Source organism: Ceratotherium simum, chromosome 12, assembly GCF_057802395.1.
Source record: "Ceratotherium simum simum isolate JZ-2026a chromosome 12, ASM5780239v1, whole genome shotgun sequence".
NCBI lineage: Eukaryota > Metazoa > Chordata > Mammalia > Perissodactyla > Rhinocerotidae > Ceratotherium > Ceratotherium simum.
In genome coordinates this window covers 70702014-70722096 of record NC_141911.1, presented here as the reverse complement: position 1 = coordinate 70722096, position 20083 = coordinate 70702014, and the positions used below count along the sequence as shown (strand labels likewise).

Here is a 20083-nt window from a genome sequence, read left to right as displayed (position 1 = left end):
GCATCATTTTAATTTAACTTCTTGCTTTTTCCCTCTTTTAGAGCGATCATCCTCTTCCCCATCCGACTCTTCGCAGAAAGGAGCTGCCACGAGACTGGGGTGTTGACTGTGCAAGGCGCAAGGTGGGGTCCGCTGTGCCGCCATCTGCAGACAGTAGGGTGGTGCTTCCTGGTGTACAGCTGAGGCGTCCTCTGCGCCCGCTGACGGTTCGCTGCCTGCCGGCCGTCCTGCGGCTGCTCTGCTGCCTCCTCTTCTCCAGTGAAGACATTTTGTAAATGCCTGAGCACCGAACGTTTCTGTTTTATCTTCAGGAGAGTCTTAGAGTTCAAGCTGTTCCAGGTGAGTGGATGTTTCCTCACTCATTGGATCGTTGTCTTAAATGACAGCAAGCGAAGTAGGGGTCACATCAAAAGTCCCTGACCTCTTTGCATTCCTGCCCGAAGACGGCACCCAGTGACTGCCTCATCCCGGCTTAGGGAACTTCAGTCAGCCGTGCACCTGTTCAGCCATGTGACTGACATCAGTACAGCACAGTTCTTCTGTTTTTACAGTTATTGAAACCCGGGGTAAGGGCGTGGTGGTTATACCCAGCCCGTGCCCTCTGAGGAGGAAGGAAGATTCGCCTCTGCGATTCACATTGTGCACCTCAATTCACTGTCTGTGCTAACTGGAATTTAATTTCAGGGGTAATCTCATTCTTGAAAGTAAATCTAGCAATTGCATTTCTAATGCAAAAGGTGTTTTCTTTCTTCTCTACAGCTGTGGGAACCTTATGACTGGGGCTCATGTGACTCTTATGATAACCGTTCTTTTTCATCATTACTCGTGTGGTGTTTGCCTCAAAACACTTCAGCCCTGAGATAGACCCCAGGGCCATGTAATCCCAAGTTAATTAAAAATAAATTTTTGTGAATATTTGAGAGTCATTGTTCAGCACCGCCTTCTTTATGCTTATTTGTTTGTCTTCTGTAAAATTCAAAAGAATTCTAGGAATGTGGCTAGGATTAGAATGCCTATATTGGGGTGATACTAGGAATGACAGCTATTTCTAAATATTTGACCCCAGTGATATCTCTCCCTTTGTCTGGTAGTGTCTGTCATTGGAGCTGGGTGAAGAGAAGAATTCATTTATTCATCAAATACTTACCGAACGATTTCTGTGTGCCAGGCCCTCTTTTCAGTGTTGCAGGTGAGGCTGTGAGCAAAACAAAGTCCCTGCTTTCATGGAGCTCTTAAAAAGCTCCCGAATATCCTCAGCAGACGGATGGGAGAAGGGAGGCACAGAGCCCCTGACACCGCAGGTGTCCTGGGCAAGCCCCTCAAGATGGCAGACAGACACCAGATGACAAGGAGAGAGTTGGAACCTGATTTGGAAAATAGGATAAAGCAGTCTTATGCTCTAGTGTAATCACTGCAAAAATACAGAAGCTTATTAAGACAACAAACAAAAAAATGCCAGGCTAATGTAACTTGGGCTTAGAAGAGAGAGAAGGATTACTTTCCAAGTATACCATTTTTATACAATTTTTTCAGGTTCACAGATTTTGCCTAAATTCTGCCTCTACCGTCCCCTTCCAGCCTCTGTGGTCAGTGTCTAATGCATCCTTGCAGAGTTTCTCTGTGCATGAACAAACAAATATGAATATGAATTCAAATGTGAATATGAAGTCATATCTGCCCCCTTCATAAAGTAAAAGATGGAAACTAACTTCTCTGCAATGTATGTTTTTCCCCTAATATGTGTAGGAGGGTTTAGCACATCAGGACGAAGAACACGTCCTCATTCTTCTTTTTCTCGGCAGTTACAGAGTAGTCCGTTGTATGGATGTATCACAATTTAAATAGTGACCTATTGATAGACATTTGGGTTGTGGCCAATCCTTTGCCCTTAAACAATGCTGCAATAAATAACTTTGTACACAGGTTATTCTGCATGTGTGCAATTATAACTGTGCAGATGTGAAAAGGAGAATTGCAGGTCACAGAGTGTGTGTATGATTTTGATAGATATTGTCAAATCACCTCCCAGAAGGCATTTTTCTTCTTCTTACCCCTGATAGAAACCTGTGAGAGTAACTGTTACCAGGGTCTGGATTTTTTGCCAATCTGGTAGATTAAATAGTTTCTTAAAGTGATTTCAATTTAAGAGTACTATTTCTTCAGAATTTTCAGTGGTATTTTTTTAAAAGGAAAAAAAAGCTCAGAAAAGTAAACAGGATGAGGATTCAGCTCTTTTTATTGTACAGAAGGACCACTGAAGGCCATCTTAGATCTTCTATTATATAAATTCAGACAATGTTTGCCCATGTTAAAAATGCTACATTTTATTTATTTATTTATTTTTTTGAGGAAGATTGGCCCTGAGCTAACATTTGTTGCCAATCTTCCTTTTTTTCTTTTTTCTCCCCAAAGCCCCAGTACATAGTTGTATATCCTAGTTGTAGGTCCTTCTAGTTGCTCTATGTGGGACGCCACCTCAGCATGGCTTGCTGAGTGGTGAGCAGGTCTGCGCCCGGGATCTGAACCAGTGAACCCTGGGCTGCTGAAGCGGAACATGCAAACTTAACCACTCCGCCACTGGGCTGGCCCCAAAATGCTACATTTTCAATACTGAAAACATACAGGATGAAAGTGCTTCTCAGGCTCATGGGGCACCTACATGACATGCTAAGAAGAGTAAGACCTTTCTCCTGTAGTTTGGTCCTATATTATAGCTAATTGAAATAGGAGAATGTACGAAAATCAGTTATCACCACAGGCCTGAGACTGCTGTCCTTCGAAAGGCCTGCTGGCAAGGTTGGCCCTTGGCTGGCATCTGGGAACTTAGATTTGGGGAGGGTTCCCACCGTTCCCTAATAATGGCTCACTGTGCCCAAACCATTTGTGCAGACAGTATGGTTTACATTGAACACCTGCTTACGTTGCAGGAGTATGGAATTTGGGAACATGCCTGGCAGAAAGTGCCTGTGTGACCAGCCCCAATAAAAACCCCAGACACTGAGTCACTAAGGAGCTTCCCTGGTAGATAGCATTTCACAGGTGTAGTCACAGCTCATTGTGGGCAATTAAGCGTGACCTGTGTGACTCCACTGGGAGAGGACTCTGGAAGCTTGAGCCTGGTTTCCTCCAGACTTTGCTCCCTGTGCCTTTTCCCTTAGTTGACTTTGCTTTGTATCCTTTTCCTGTAATACATCTTAGCCATGAGTTTGACTACATGCTAGATTCTGAGTCCTCCTAGTGAATCATCAAACTGCAAGTGGTCTTGGCAACCCTGACTCAATCAGCTTTGCAAAGATTTAAATATTCTATCTGTCCGCAGTATTAGTGGCGAGTGACACAAATATTTTTAGCATGCAATTAATTGACTTTTGGCATTATATCTTGACTTGTAGTCTGTATTCTATAGTAAAATGTATAATCCCTCAGATTTCTGAACAGTGATTCAGCACTTACATCTAAAATAGAGGCAACAAGAAGAATGCAGGTATTGAATGGTTTTGTGTTTAGCGGTGAATCCACAGGTTCTTTGATCTTCCCAATGTGTGTATTCAGGCTTAAAAGCTTCTTGCTTTAATTTTCTGTAATTTGATTATTAGATAAATGGATTTACTCAAATTCCTTTGGATTCATAGCCACAGAGTTTCAGTTGGGCAGTCTGATTTCTAAGTGTGCCCTGATTCTGAAGATTATCTGCAAATGAAGAGTCCTAGAAAACTCAGTCAGGACAGCAGACCTTTGTTCACATAGGACGTGAGCCTCAAAAATTTTGAAATAAAGCTTTATTTTTGTATAATTGTGTGTTAGCATCTCATTTAAAAGTCTTAAATATTCAAATAGAAAACTGATAAAAGTATTAAACATACAGATTTATTTGTTTAAGCTGCTTTTCCTAAAGAAATTAGATGGTGTCTAAAGAGAAGAGTTTATATGGTTTAAAACGTTAAATGTAGTCCAGAGCACTGGTTCTTGATGCTCACAGTTGACTGGTATATGTATATATCTATTTTTTTCTTTTTTGCTGAAGATTTGCCCTGAGCTAACATCGGTTGCCAATCTTCTTCTTTTTGCATGTGAGCTGCCGCCACAGCATGGCCCCTGACAGATGAGTGGTGTAGGTCCAAGCCCAGGAACTGAACCCAGGCTGCCAAAGCAGAGTGCACCGAACTTAACCACTAGGCCACTGGGGCTGGCCCTGACTGGTATATTTTTGATGATAATAACTAAGATTGACTGACACTGTGACAGCCATTGTTCTAAGTGTTTTACATATAGTACCTCATTTAATTGTCATAGCAACCTTGTGAGGTAGCTGCTATTAACTCCACTTTGAGACATAGAGGGTTTGAGTGACTTTCCCAAAGTTAAGTGATTTGCTAGAACGTGGTAGAACTAGAATCTTAATTCAGGTCCTCTCCTTCCTGGGCTGAGTTCTTAGCCAGTCTGCTTTCCTGGGTCACATGGTAACATCTCACTGCAGAAAGTGCTGCGGAAAGTTGGTTGAATGAAGAACCTTAGGGCCAGCCCGGTGGCATGGCGGTTAAGTGAGTGCGCTCCGCTGTCTCGGCCCAGTGTTCGAAGGTTCTGATCCCGGGCGCGCACTGACACATCACTTGTCAAGCCATGCTGTGGCGGCGTCCCATATAAAGTAGAGGAAGATGGGCACAGATGTTAGCCCAGGGACAATCTTCCTCGGCAAAAAGAGGAGGATTGGCATCAGGTGTTAGCTCAGGGCTGATCTTCCTCACACACACAAAAAAAGAACCTTATACATTTATCCTTGGGTATAGGGGTGATCTGATCGTTTTCCGCTGAGTGTAAGAAATGTTCATCTCCTTGGTTTCTAAGTGTCAGGAATCATAAGTGGGATCCTACAAAACAGAAAACTGAGTACGTCACTCCCTGATCCCATTATCCTGGGAGCAAGATCAAAATATCATAACAAGGCCCTACCAGGCTCTTCAAGAGCCAACCTTTTCCCACTTCAACCAGGCTGACTTCCCCTCTGTTCCCATACATACAAACTACATTCTTCTTTGTTCCTTAAGGTCTTTGCACATACTGTTCCTTCTGCCTTAAATAACCCCACCCCAACTTGCCCAACTCCTCTTCATCCTTCAGATCTGAGTTGAAAGGCCCTTTCTTCCAGGAAACCTTCCCTGACCTTCCCAGGATGTACCTTGGCAATGTGTTCCTATAGTGTCTTGAACTTTTAATTATCCAAACATTTTTCTCCTTGTGGTACAGTTCTTTCCCCAGTTGGCCTTCAAGCTCTGTGAGGGCAGGGACAGATCTGTCTGGTTCACCTGGCCACAACAGACCTTCACATATCTAAAGGAAGGTTAAATAAGGTTTCAAAAGATGAGACAGAATCAGTGGTAATTCAGCAGAGTACGCAAATGCAAGAAACTGTGCTGTTATAGATGAGGCTCTACTCCCATTTAATTAGCAGAAATCTTTAGTTGTAGCATGAGAACGAATATTCTTCTTTTGTTACTGAAACTGACATCAAGCAGGTAGTCGGCAACAAACTCACGAACTTAAATTCTAAGCTTTCTGCTGGCACTTTCATTTCCTACGACTACTCCATTTAGAAAATCTGAAGAAGGCAGCTTTCTGTCCCCAGTTGTGTGCACGAGCCCAAACATTTTATCGAGCTGCAGTAGATCCACTTACCAGCTTGAACCACAAATTGGGAGAACCTACCTTAGACATGGTTAAGGATTTTAAAATACTTTGGAGAGCAATTCACCCCCATGTTGCTTGCCAATAGTAATTGTAAACCACAATAAGCCAGTTCTATTAAATGAGTGCCCTTTTCTTAAAGTTCTTACTAAGTTTGGTGAATTTTAAGAATTTTTTAGACCTGGAAAGATTTTTTTCCCCTAAAAGATGCCTTTCAAAAAGAAAATATTTTGGAGAAGATAAAGTTTTAACATATGTTTAAGATGAAAATCTTTGCTAAGTAAACTTATATACATATCGCTTTTATAGCTATCAAAGACGAAGTAAAATTTATATCATCTATTAGACTTTTAATACTTATAAATATCAGGCATACTGGAACCCCTATTTTAGGATGAATATTATTTGATGAGGGGAAGAAAAAAGAAAACTTTCTAAATTACTACTTTGTATCTTTCAGTCTGTAAGCATTAAATATATTTAGGATTCCGGACTTTTCCTCGAAGATGAGAGGTGATGTTTAGGCATACCCATAGGTCTTACTTTCTGGGTCTTCAGCAGACATGGCTGGAAAGGAAGACAGACAACCTCAGTGTCCGGTATGTGTATATGTATGTGTTTGCCTTTGTGTAAACCACTTTTCTTCCTTATTTAATATGCATTCATATGCATTAACATTTAATGCATAGAAATGGCTAGGAAAAATAGTGGAACCACACAATATTAGGGAATAGCAGTAAGTGGTGGAGACTTTATATGAAACACAAGCCCGGAGTGTTTGATTCTAGATTTTTGGCTTCTAGAGTGCCCTAGGCGTGCTAACTGAAGTCTGAAGTTAAAGGTCAGCGAGGTAACCTTAGGCTGACTCCAATATCTATTTATATTCATTATGGTATTTGAGGCTAAACGCCCTCAATTCTGAAGCTGCTTATATGTGGTCATCAATTCCTTCTTGTTATCAAAAAACAAAAAAAAAGAGACAGGTATGTGTATAACAGTTTATCTGGCCTGGAATGTAGCCTACCAAATGAGTCAACCTTCAGGTTGCCTGAAAAAAATTCTTTCTGGATTACAAGGTCTGAGTTAGTGACTCAGTGCTGATTAGGAATACGTTATATTAACTGTGAATGCATGAGAGAAGTTACTTCTATGACACCATATAATTCCCTTTTATATGAAGAATCCTGTAGTTGCCTTTTGTCTTAAAGTTTTTCTTCAGAACTCAATAGGAAAAATAACATAGCATATATTTTAGTGACAAGAGATCTGTTGATTCTATGCACAGCTTAGTGCCTTTTGAATTCCCCTGATTGAAAAGAATTGAAGGAGCCTCTACAAACAGTGACGTAGGAGAGAACAGCGTCAAGGTTAGGCATGAAATCCACAGTCTAGTGCTGGGAGGAAGTGGTGCTGAGTAAATATCAGCCCTGCATCTGACTGTACCTGGGCTGAGTCACCTTCCTCCTCCAAACACAAACAGGTTTCTAGGCAACAGGAGTGATTCACACTCCAAACACCTCACGGCAGTGAAATGTCCATCCACGGTATTTCCAGGAAATGTCCCTCTTAGAAGTCACTGGGGAGCAGGATAAACACTTACACAGGCACTGAGGGCATCGGATGACCCAGAGCTGGTAGCTGTGTGTTAGAGGGTGGGGCTGGCCAATATTTGGAAGGAAGTCACCTCACAGGGCAAACACAGACTGTTACCTGCATAGTGACTGTGGGGGGAAAGGAAGGAGAGTGGAATCTCTCCCCAGAAGGATTCACAGGGAAGGGAAATCCGTTGCTCTTAGGAAAAAAAATTAGCACATTCCTAATTGTAAACATAAACCAACATCTTGGAAAGTCACAACACAGCAGAGTGGCTAAGAGCATGAACTTAGGATCCAGATTGACTGGGTTCAAGTCCCACCTCTGCCCACTTGCTGGATTCTAGGTTTCACTTCCTCATGCCTCAGGTGGTGGTGATCTTGGTACCTACCCCATATTGTGGTTGTGCATATTAACCAGTTAATACTTGGGAAGCACCAGTGTCTTATCATAAGCTGTGGGGAAGTGTTATCATGCCCTCCACCATCCAGACAACCCCCTAAGAGGTGGGAGCAGATTTGTGAAGGAGTGAAGGAAAACCCAAAGATGGGTGAGAACTTTTCAAGGATTTATCTATTCTTTTATGATTTTGAGAACTGCAGTTATAGAAATTATAGTATCATCTAAGAAACCTCTCCAACGGTTTTCAGCATTATGTACCTTGAAAATTATTAATATATTGAAAAATGACATCAGGATTATGCAGGGGGTGGGGGGTGCAATCTCGGAGAGTTGTTTGGGGGCTTCCAAGGTACCTGTAACATTCTGAAGCTAGATGTGGGTTTTTGCTTTGCTATTTTTTATACCTTATGTTGTGTCCCCTTTTTTATATAACATATGTTATAATAAAAAATGCAGTCACACAAAGGAAACTACCATAAATTGGATGAAATTTGGGGGCCTTTGGAAATTCTTTTGGGCACATATGGAAATCATAATTATGCAGACACATTACTGACTCATTGAGAAAAAGAAAGGTACCTGAGGTTCTTTGGAGAAGGGTAAGCTAGATCTGGTGTCTCTGTGGGGGCGGATACATTCATTCACAGCTGTTCGACGCCTCTGGATGCCAGGCGCTTGGCTGGTGCTCAGTGACGTGATGTGGACTGCCCTTGTACCTCCTAACCTGGCAGCAGACATGGCCCGTGTAGGCTGCAGAACCAGGTACCGGACTGAAGAAATGGGGGGAGCATAGGTGTGGGGAGAAAGCCATGGCAGGATCCCAATCTGATCTTTTTAGGGTTCTGACTTCCCTTGAGTTTATTTTTGGAGGGAAAGCAGAATGTCAGTGGTTGTGTTGAGTGTCTGTCGGTGCACGTGGGCTAGTGGTGGAGCAGTGCCTGGATGATGCTCTACAGTGGTCCAGCAGCGCTGTGAGCACTTGTGAGATTAGCAGCCTCTCTTCCTCCTGAACTCGCACGGAGTCTCGCTGGCTCTGTCAGGTGCGGGTATTTCCCAAGGAAGGATCCTCTAAGAAGTCGAGGAAGAAGGGGATTGGGGAGGGGTTCTCAGGGTTATCTCAGTAACTGTAGAGGTTTCTTTATTACCAACGTAACAGCCTATGACTTAAGGTTAACTTTTGGATTTCTGTTAAAAGTCAGAGAATAACCCATTTAACTCTCAAATTTTCTGACTTTCCTTGAAGCCACAATACATAGTGCTTCACTGAGTTGAGCACTGAAGGTAGAATCGTGTTTTATATGCAGTCTTATACCTTGGATGACTTTCTGCCAGTGTAGACTGTTGATTTAGGGGAAATGCTTTTAAGTTCGGTTTGTTTTATAAAGAACCTAGAGTTTTCCTGTTAACTTAGATTCTCAGTTTTTCATAGAGAATCTTGATGTTACTTGATGGAAAACTGTCTTAACCATTATCCGTAATTAACAAACATTACTTGTTTTTAAAAACAGAAGAAGCCATAAATAATGCTTCAAATGATTCAAATAAATAAACTTTGGTGGAGTTTCCTTACTTTATATTTATTTGTTCCAAAACTATTTGAGGTAGGAATTTGTTATTTTAATTAACAAAGTTCTAACACATGATAAGCTGCTTTTCCAAAGTTGTTTGGCTCAGGTGTGTGTCATGTCTGGGGTAAAAACTGGAATAGTCTGCTACCCAGGAGAAAAGAAAAATCAAATCTAGGATTGCTAATGCATTACCAGAGAAGTCTAGTCTTGTTTGATACTGTAGATGTCTGCGTTTAAACATTAATCCTAGTGGAATAGATTAACTCTTTAAATCAAGATATACAATTTCAGATTACTTGGGATAATTTTATTTCTCAATTTTAAATATTTCAGAAAAGACCTTTTTAAACATTATTTTAAGCATAATTTATACTAATTTGTTATGTTATTTCCTAATTTGGGATCTGAATCCATATTATGGTCAGTTAGTATAATAAAGCATAGCACTTTATCCTTTTATGTCCTGTGGTGTTAGCCTCCGAGCTCACCCAGTAGCTTTCTGTTGTTTATCTTGCATCTGATGAACCCACTCCTGTTCTAGGAGATATGACTTTTCCCCTTCAACCTCGTAAAATTATTTTTTTCAGTTTTAATGTAATTTCTTCTCTAATAAACCTAAGATTAGGAGCTCTTCATTAAGATCTTACTTAATTGGCTTCAGTCCTGGTGGGAAAGGGGATTCTGCATCAGGACCCCCATAATAGGCTCCTACTTACTCCATTCAGATGCCTAAATAGTGAATGGAACATAATGGGTGATTCTTCCTTGAATTTATTTCTTTCTTCATGTGGCCTATTGTAACAGTGTGATTTCTGACCATGAGAAATAAAGATACAAGATAAGCCATGATTTTTAATTATAATATGCCAATGGCCAATGATTTACCATAGTCCCTTATTTGAGAACATGAGGAAGGTAGGGCAGAAGAAACTGAGGACCAAGGACATGGCACAACTTCTCATCAAGCGGTCCAGTCAGGCTTAGAACCTGGGTCTTAGAATTCCTAGATGTTAACACCTAGGATTGACCTGTGTTTCCTTTGCTTCTGATAGTAGCAAGGGCGTGTTATAAGGCCATGGCCTTTGAAGGGACTGTTGTTGTTCATTATCTTAACAAACCCATATGGACCTACTACCCATAAATTATGCACATCAAGCTAGGTTAAAATACCCCAAATTTTTAAGTCTTGGAGGACCAGTTACACGTTGTTCTGAGCACCATGTGGAAACACCTGGAACGTCTGATGGTTAGTACACTTCTCATCAGTAAGTTCCTTACCTGCTTCTTTTCTTTCTGTGAGAAATGGGGTGTGTGTTTGCCTTCTTTTGAACTGTCTTTGAGGAGATGACTAACGTATCTTTCTTTTTATAGAATGATATATATATATATATATATTTTTTTTTTTAGTATGGGAAAGAGCCTTAGAAATCTGTAAAATAATGGAGTTATATTAAATGAGACAACTGAAACCCAAGGTAGCTCAATTACATACCCAGGATTGGTTGTGGCTTGTTTCTGCTAAACAGAGACAAGGATTCTGGTCTCTTAATTTCTGATCCAGGGCCTTGCCATGACACCATTAGTTTTAAAACTTTTTAGCCATGGAACCCAGATTTCAGATGAGATTTTGGGTAACCCTCCAACGTAGAAAGCAAAGCAGAGTTCCTCTGGTTGAAGCAAGATTGGGGCCTGGAGACATGTCTGCGTGGTCTCCCCGAGACACTGCCCTGTAACGTGCTTCTTCTCAACACAGATAGAATGTGTGGCCTTCTCCCTTTCCCCCACGCCCTGAGCACAACAAACTAAACCTGGTCTTGTTCTGCTTCTCTGGAGCATTTCTGTCCCAAAATCTGAAAGTGCACACAAATGGGAAAGTTGGGGGAGGTGAGTTGACCCAGCCTGGGACTCACAGCCCTAAGGAAATGTTGGGTCTTCCCAGTTGACCCTGGAAGGTTTCCACTGTGTCCTGTGTCAAGAGGAGGCTTGGGGGAGATCTGGCTGTGAGACTCTGCTGTCTCCATGGTCAGTGCTCCTGACTTAGCAGGGGCATCCCATCCATTTCCTTTCCTTTGCTGTAAGAATTCATCCTGAAGCTGTGTGCTCGTCTATAGATGCTTTTTCGAGTGGTGGAATGACATACTGAATCAGAAACTACCAAAGTACCGAATGCTGGCTTTACTACGTACTAGCTGGTGACCTTGGGCAATTCACTTAACCTCTTTGTGTTCATCTGTAAAATGTGGGTAACAACATCTACCTCACAGAGCATGGTGAAGACTAAGTAAGTGATGCATTTAGGGTAGTGTTTGGGCATAGATAAGTACTAGACAAGTGTTAGCTGTGACTCTTATTCCTAGTCTAGGCCATATAAATTTAAATCATTAATGGGATACAAATTCAAAAATTTTACAACGCTTAAATATTCCAATCTAGTATTGTTGACTAAAAAAATATATATTTTCTTGGCAGAGAGAATATAGCATAATAGCGATAAATCCCAATTAGCTTTGCATGATCATAATGTTGATAAAAATTATTTAAAGTGCATATTTGTAAGTACTTTTCCAAACAAAAGCTTTCTTAAAATAACTACAAAGCCAAAAGTATAATAATCAATTAGCTTCACAATATAAGTTAGACTTGTTAAGGCCCCAGAGAAATTCTCCCTTCTCCTTAGTTACTACGCACGATCTTGTAGATGAGCAGAGCTACACAGAGTGGTCAACCAGCATTTCAAAAAGAGAAAAACTCAAAAAGAGAAAACTCTTTTTGACAGTTCATCTTCTTTTTTTTTTTTTTTTTTTTTTTTTATTGCAGTAACATTGGTTTATAACATTGCAAAAATTTCAGGTGTACATCATTGTACTTCTATTTCTGCATGGACTACATCATGTTCACCACCAAAATACTAATTACAACCCATCACCACACACATGTACCGAATTATCCCTTTCACCCTCCACCCTCCCCCCTTCCCCTCTGGTAACCACCAATCCAATCTCTGTCCCTATAACACACGTTTCTGATTCCATTTCAGTGAAAAGATCTGCAGGGAAAGCCTGTTTATTTAGGCAGTTATCTGTGGAAGAACAACAGTGTCCCTGATGGGCGCATTTTTGTTTTTCAGAGTTGGTGCCGCTTTCAGAATAAAATGAAGTGGTTTTCTGCTCCTGTGACAACAGGACCCCAGAACCCTATTGAGGGTTAGGTTCTTCTTTTTCCACTGGCTCGTTATCACACCCAGATATTTGCCAGATATATAATTCACATTTGAAAGACTTTATGATTATTAAATACAATGTTTAATTCTGTGGATTTTCTTAGTATTGAGAATCTTTGAACTAACGTCTGATTTGCAGCTATAGAACACCATTTATAAGAGGTTTGTATAATAATCGTGCATGAATATATAGGCCAAAGGCAAATGTAAAAAATGGTAACCATACCCTGAAAATGCTGGACAGACAGTAGCCCAGAGGGGAAGGTTAATGGCCAACCAGCTGGAAGTTATAGATTGGTATTTGTTTTGAAATGGGAGCTTTGGAGAGAGGGGACACAAGGTTTTTGTGACTTTGCTGGGCAGTGAGCGCTATATTTGACATTTCATTTCTGGGTCCAGGAGTTGTAGCAGGAAAGGTTTCTTGGAGAAAGTGACATCTAAGCTGGTATGTAAGCAAGAGGGCGGGAGAGGGAGGAGGTTCAGGGTGCTACAAAATTATATGGAAAGGCCTGATAAGAGGGGATACTGCATGTGAATGGAACAGAAATTAAGTGAGTATGGCAGGAAGCACAGGATTTAGGGAGAGGAAAAAAAGGAGTCTCAAAAACTGAGCCTGAAAAGGAGGCAGAGGCCAGATTATGAGGGTCCTTATAAGCACTGTCAGCTGTAAGAAGAACATAACACCATCTGAAAAGCAGTCTGGAGAAAAAATAAGATTAGGGAAAAGTGACCTGACTGGATATTTGTTATTATGGAAATTGTGTTCATTTTGTTTAGTGTAACAATGGCATTTAGGTTTTTTTTAAAAGAGAGCCTTTATCTTAAAGAGGCATACTGAAATATTTACAGGTGAAGTGACATGAGCTCTGGGATTGCTTCCCAAAAATCCACAGTGGAGGAGAGATGGAAAAGATTTCCCATGATAATTGTAGCTGATGAGGTTCACTATACTATTCTCTCTACTTTCAGTATGATGTATTTGAAATTTTCTATTACAGGTTTGTTTTTTTTTTAAGTCAAAAGAAGTGATGGACTTTTGGCCATAGGGAGCCATTTAAGGGCTTTACAGAAGCCAATAGAGCAGGAAATGGACTGGGAACAAAACGAGAGAGGGAGTGAGCGCTGCCTTAAATGCTCCGTCAGTCCCCTCCCACCGTGGTCCTGGCACTTCATCTTCTCCTTGTGCCAGAATGTTGGTGACGGTGTGTCTTCCAGTGGACTGGTCCCTAGGTCCATTTTTCCCTATGTACTCTAGTAGCACAAAGTGCTAGATATTCCTAGTATTATATCAGCTTTCTTTTTGTTAAAAAAAAAAATAATTTTGCTTGAGGAAGATTGTCCCTGAACTAACATCTGTGCCAGTCTTCCTCTATTTTGTATGTGGGACACTGCCACAGCATGGCTTGATGAGTGGTGTGTAGGTCTACATCTGGGATCTGAACACTCGAACCCCAGGCAGCCTAAGTGAAGCCTGCAAACCTAACCACTACACCACCGGCCGCCCCCCCAACCCTCCAAGTAATAACTTTGTAATGTATCTTTCTGGTACGTAGAGTTAATTTCCTGTGGCTGTTGATATGTCTGGGCTAATTCCTGCCCTGTTTGTGAACTGAAGTAAGCTAGAGAGAGCAGAGGTGAGTAATAGATGAAAATGGCCAGGACCTGGGGTGATTGCCAGGGGAGCAGAGGAAGGAGATTTCATTTACCCTGAGTAACGGGGTGGATGGTGGTACCGTTTACTGAGATAAGAGACAGAGGAGGAGTTACACATCTGGTGGAGCAGGTGACAGGTACAGTTTGGACGTTGAGTTGTGAGCATCTGCTTTTTCTGTTCTGAGGGCTGTGAACCCTTCAAGATGGAATTCACTCTTTTCATTTAAAGAGACCCCATCAACCCATAACTCTTTTTGACATTCTTAAGATGTGCCTCTGAAGTATAGATACATGGTAATGAGAATGTCATTTCGGTCTTATTTAGTACAAGCTTTGGAAATGGGCTCCCAGTCTCTTAATCTGTTTATTGCTGCAGAGAATACTACAGGAGATATTTTGGAAGTAAAAAAGCCCCCCAAAACCAGGAAACAAATAACTCTCATTTTCTAGGCTATTACTTTGTTTCTTTTTTTTAATCTAGGTTTTTGATAGCAAATATATGTTAAAAAAAATAATTTCAAGTGATTATTTACAGTCAAATACTGTTATTTATGTAGGGTCATCAATGAAAATTAGATTTAATGAAAATTAGATTAAATATGGAATTACATCTTTTAGCTTCCTGATGCTAATTGAACGTTGGGTTTATGCATGTCCTGACTACCGTTTGCGTGAGGTTCAGGTTTAGAGAGAGTTCTTTCAGTCATCCTGTTGCTCTAAACCTGCCTCAGTCTGTGGAACACGGTTCTGAGCACCGTTTACTCTCAGGGACAGATCAGTGCTAAACAGAATGGGGGAACTACGCTGATTTCTATTCACTGCTGATTTGTGGAGCGTGATGTTTTTAAAGGCTATTTTAAAAAAAAAAAAAAAAAAAAGGAATTTCTTTTTTTTTCTCCTCAAAGCCTGGGTACATGGTTGTATATTCTAGTTGTAAGTCCTTCTAGTTGTTCTATGTGAGGCACCGCCACAGCATGGCTACTGACAGACGGGTGGTGGTGTTCCGAGCCAGGAAACAGAACCCAGGCTGCCGAAGGGGAGCGCACCCAACTGTAACCACTAGGCCATCAGGGCTGGCTCAAAAAAAGGAATTTTTTATTTTATTTTATTTTTTTGTGAGGAAGATCAGCCCTGAGCTAACATCCATACCAATCTTCCTCTTTTTGATGAGGAAGACTGGCCCTGAGCTAACATCCGTGCCCATCTTCCTCTACTTTATATGGGACACCACCACAGTATGGCCTGACAAGCGGTGCATCGGTGCGTGCCCGGAATCCGAACCCCGGCCCGCCAGCAGCAGAGTGCGAGCACTTAACTGCTACGCCATGGGGCCAGCCCCATAAAAAAGGAATTTTTAATTAAAAATTTCCACTTTAATTAAAAACTTTTACTTTTTAAATTTTTGTTTTCAGTTTCATCTATATAATACCCTAGACTTTTAAAATTCCTAAGTTATAAGTAGTCTCTCTTTTTTTCCACATTTTATGTTCATTATTTGAATTTTCTTTTCATTTTTACTTCTATCTGGTTACTGAACTTCAAATGTTATTTCAGGCTCTTTTCTAATTGATAAAAGTTGCTTTTGTTGTTCATTGGTCTTTTAAAGTGACTCCTGATTGGAAAGGGGGGGAGGTTATTTACTCAAAAATCCCTTGAGGCTAGGAGCCAGCCTTCTCTTCTGCTACCTTCCGCAGCACTTAGAGGTGATTCTACACAGAAGGGAAGGCCAGAAATAGTCCTGTCTTCTATGCTGCCTGTCCATTCTTTGCCTTATGGTCCAGGTTTTCAGCAGTGAGTACAACAGTTGCTCCACATTTAAACCCTCAAGTACTGCTTATCTTGAGTTTGTCATTCTGTGTCATTAACTCAGGGTACACTTTAAAAAGTTTTCTATATCTGTAGTTTCTATCCCAGCTATTTAAGTTAAAATTATAAAATTTCTGCATTGAAAGTCAAATTGAATTTTGAATCCTCATTAGGTATTTGATAGCTTCAACTTTTCTGTCCACATATAATATAATGTCTTTATTTTTATTCTTCCTGTGTTTATAAAATTGCATCTTTAACCTTTTCTTAAAAGCCTCTTGTGGGTTAAACATTCCTTAGAAGACAGCACTGGGGTGGTCAATTATGTGAAAGTCCATCATGACCAATATAATTATAATATTATACACAGGCACACATTATTTTATCTATTAGAAATGGAAAATAACTCAAAGGCAAAAATCCATAATTGAGTAGGTATGGGAACATTTTCAGTGGAATCCCTTCTTATTTCTAAAAAGTTATGTTTGTATAGGTTTCTAGAAGCTATTTACATAATTGGGTCTCAGCAGGTTAGAACATAGATGTTCTTGATATTCTTTTGACTTGATGGTGCACTGATTTTTTCCTGATAATAAGTATTCATAAGCTGAGTGTTACCTCATAAACCTGGTGATCCTAGTTTGAATCGCCCTCCCATTACTCTGTTGCCCCATCCTGCTTTATTTTTCTTCTTAGCACTTTTAGTCTTCGTGTTATTATTATTGCTGTTATTGTAGGTTAACAAAATGTAAGCATGTGGGAAGTGACTTTTTTTAAACTGTTGTGTCCCTTCCATAGTGCCTAGTACAGAGTAGGTAGGTCCTAACTAAATGTTGTGGAATGAATAGTTACCTTTGTCCTTTTAGGCTGTAAAATCAAAACATGGTGCTTACTTATTTTTTCAATACAAAAAGGTAAAAAGTAAAGTAAATGTTCCAGGCAGTATCACCTTTCCAGTCACCGTGTAACTTATGTATACATAAGCCAGTTTTTCCCCACAATAAAGGATTGGGCTGTGCACACCATTTTGCAACTTACTTTCTTCACCTAACATTGTATGATAGTATGTTATTATGCAAATAAAACGTTTGTAATGTAACTACTCCCATCTTGATGGACAGTGTGGTTTCAGCCTTACAGGTCCAGAATCACTTATTAGCAATTTCAAAATCTAAACTTCTAAAAACAAAAGGCCCTTCCTTCCTTCCTTCCTTCCCTCCCTCCCTCCCTACTTCCCTTGATAACCTTTGGTGTCAAAACCCTCTTGAACTGACCAGATGTTCTTTGTAGTCTTTATTCATTCAACTTAGTGTGAATGTATCCATATGTATTGTTCAGATATATTAATGTTTGAATATCTGGTGTTTCCAAGACCCAGGGCAGTGGTCCAGGTGAGCTGTGTGACCTGTTATCTGGTCCGTGTACTTACAGTCTTGCTGAAATGCAAGTTCTGAATTTTAAAATGCATCTGTCCCAAAGAATTCTGATGAGTAGATTTGGAAAACAATCTTTTCATGCCTGTGCGAGTATCTTTAATATAACTTCCTAGAAGTGATTCAAAGTAGGTAACATACAGCTTTTGAAATTAGGGAGAAAGAACTAATATAAATTTTTTAAAAAGAAGACATGGAATTAGAATTTTTGGAGCACGTGGGATTGTTATTCAATAATATTTTAATGAATTTTTGCAAACTGGTTTAAATTAATGTTTCCAATAATTTCAGTTTTTAAAAGTAATTTTTATATATAGTGTACATACTTTTTTGAAAACCATAATTTATTTAACTAATAATTTGGTAATTTTAGGTTATTTCCAAAGTTTGTTGTCACAGAGAGGAGAGGACAGAAACTATTAGCTGATAATGAGTACAGTAAAGCAAAAATCCACCAAATACCTGGAAAAAGGTGTTTTAAAATGCTTAAATACACAAGCTGACATAAATATCCATGGTGCACAAAAAGTATGGCAACTTCTTAAGTTTGTAAGTTTTCAAGTACAGTCACGCACCACATAATGATCTTTCGGTCAACGACAGACCGCATATATGACGGTGGTCTCATAAGCTTAGTACCATATAGCCTAGGTGTGTAGTAGGCTATATTTGCAAAAGAGGGCTTGGGGATTTCCATTTTTGACTGAATCATCTTCTCCCTGAAATCTGGTTAAGTCTGATTCTCTGTTATTTGGCAGCTGATTTTGTTCTGGGGAAACAACAGCAAATAAGTGACTGGTGTTTTGTGAAATATTGAGTGACATCAATTATATGGAAATGATTAATTTACAGAGCAGTCTTTACCCCTCTCTTGCTCATAAACCCTGCAGAAGATATCACACTGTACCATAGTGAAGTCTCTTTTTGAAAGTTGACACTAAGTAAAGACTAACTTAATTGTGTGTTCTTCATGGTAGGGCTGTAACATCCAAATTGTTATTAGTTTTCCTGGCTTTCTCAAGCAGCAGCAATAATGCAGACTTTTCCAAAACACAGCACTCTAAACATATATTTTTTATTGCAGTTAATTGAGGCTGAGTGAAAACATGAAATAGGGATTTCGGTTAGTAAATGCTTCTATAAAAGCAACAGCAACAACCATCCATGGTTTCTGACACTTTCAGCTATAAAATAACACATTTGTGATGAAAATATTTTTAAATGCGGGCTATACGCAAGTGTAGGAAGGAAAAACATCTCATTCTCCTACCACTTGGACAACCATTCTTAATATTTTCATGTACTAGTGCTCTGACGTTTCTGTACATGCATTGTTTACATACTTGAAATTGTGTAAAACACAATACCTTTTGTGTGTGTGTGTGTGTGAGGAAGATCAGCCCTGAGCTAACATCCATGCCAATCCTCCTCCTTTTGCTGAGGAAGACCCGCCCTGAGCTAACATCTATTGCCAATCCTCCTTTTTTCCCCCTTTTTCTCCCCAAAGCCCCAGTAGATAGTTGTATGTCATAGTTGCACATCCTTCTAGTTGCTGTATGTGGGACGCTGCCTCAGCATGGCCAGACATGTGGTGCGTTAGTGCGCACCCGGGATCCAAACCCCGGGCCGCCAGCAGCGGAGTGCGAGCACTTAACCACTAAGCCACAGGGCCGGCCCCAGGGTAGGCAATCTTTTAATAGGGGCAGATAAAAGTTACTCATCTGAGTGAATCAGATCACGTTTTCCACGCAGCTAGTGAACAGCTGCAGACATAGCCTGCTTCCCATCAGTCTCCACGTATAACCATGCGTGACCTCTGCAATGCTGATGGTTCTCTGGTAAATTTTCAAAACCATAACCCTAAAAACATATGACAAACATTTTATTAAAGAAACAGGCCTGCACTACTCACCCTGCCTTCACTTGCAAATACCGTTTTCCCCTCGCCGCCATATGTCTGTTGGCAATCATTCTGAATATCCAGGTACTTAGCCACTAATATTTCCTAACGTGATATTTAAATACTATGCTGTATAAACCAAATTTCTTTATTTCCTTCAAATGAAATTTTTTTCGTATACAAACTTGCTGGTGAAAATGATAGAAATGGACACTTTGTGGCAGTTTCTTTTCCTTAATTTATTAAGAGAGATGAAAATTCAATAGATAAATATTTCATAGGTATATTTCAGATACCAATATGTAACAGTCACTTGCATTCCTTAAGCTTGTTAAAATGGCATTCTGTTAGACTCAGGATTTTAATCTGTACTTCATTCTTTTGCGGCCTCTTCCCCATGTGTGCTATTCCTTGTGTTGGATTGGGCTGGGGAGTCTGGGTCCCTCTTCATAGACCCAAATTTAGGAAACATAAATCACCATTAGTAGGTTATTTGCAGAAACCAAAGCCTAGATTGGAAGCATTGGTCAAATAAGTGCTTTTGAGAGAAAAATAATTTATTTAAATACAACATAGCAGTTTATATTCTGGGAGAATCTGGAGCCAAATACCCTGACCTTAATGGCTTTGGACAAAGTATTGCTTTTTATAGTCTCCTGCCCTTGGAAAGCAATGGCTTATTCAGCCAGTCATGCAAAAGGAGTTCTAGAAAATACACAGCCCTGTGTTTTTAATGGAATCTGAAAATAGCATATACCATGTATGAGTGGAATACATTCTTTATTACTTCATTTGTAGAACATTTTTGTGGTTGGGATAAGAGAAT

General features: G+C 40.1%; 1 protein-coding gene across 7 annotated transcripts in view; it reads left to right on the top strand.

Annotated features, from left to right (window-relative positions):
* The window catches only part of SGMS2 (sphingomyelin synthase 2), a 72815-nt gene that overhangs the window by 28911 nt on the left and 23821 nt on the right, over positions 1 to 20083 (top strand). For 5 of the 7 annotated variants that reach the window (XR_015553851.1, XM_087437754.1, XM_087437755.1 and 2 more), the window contains exon 2: positions 42 to 339. The gene's annotated coding sequence lies outside the window, so the exon portion shown is untranslated. Of the gene's footprint in view, positions 1 to 41; positions 340 to 969; positions 1190 to 4060; positions 4200 to 20083 lie in introns of those variants that run through there. The other 2 variants (XM_014784605.2, XM_087437758.1) reach the window with 2 other exon arrangements.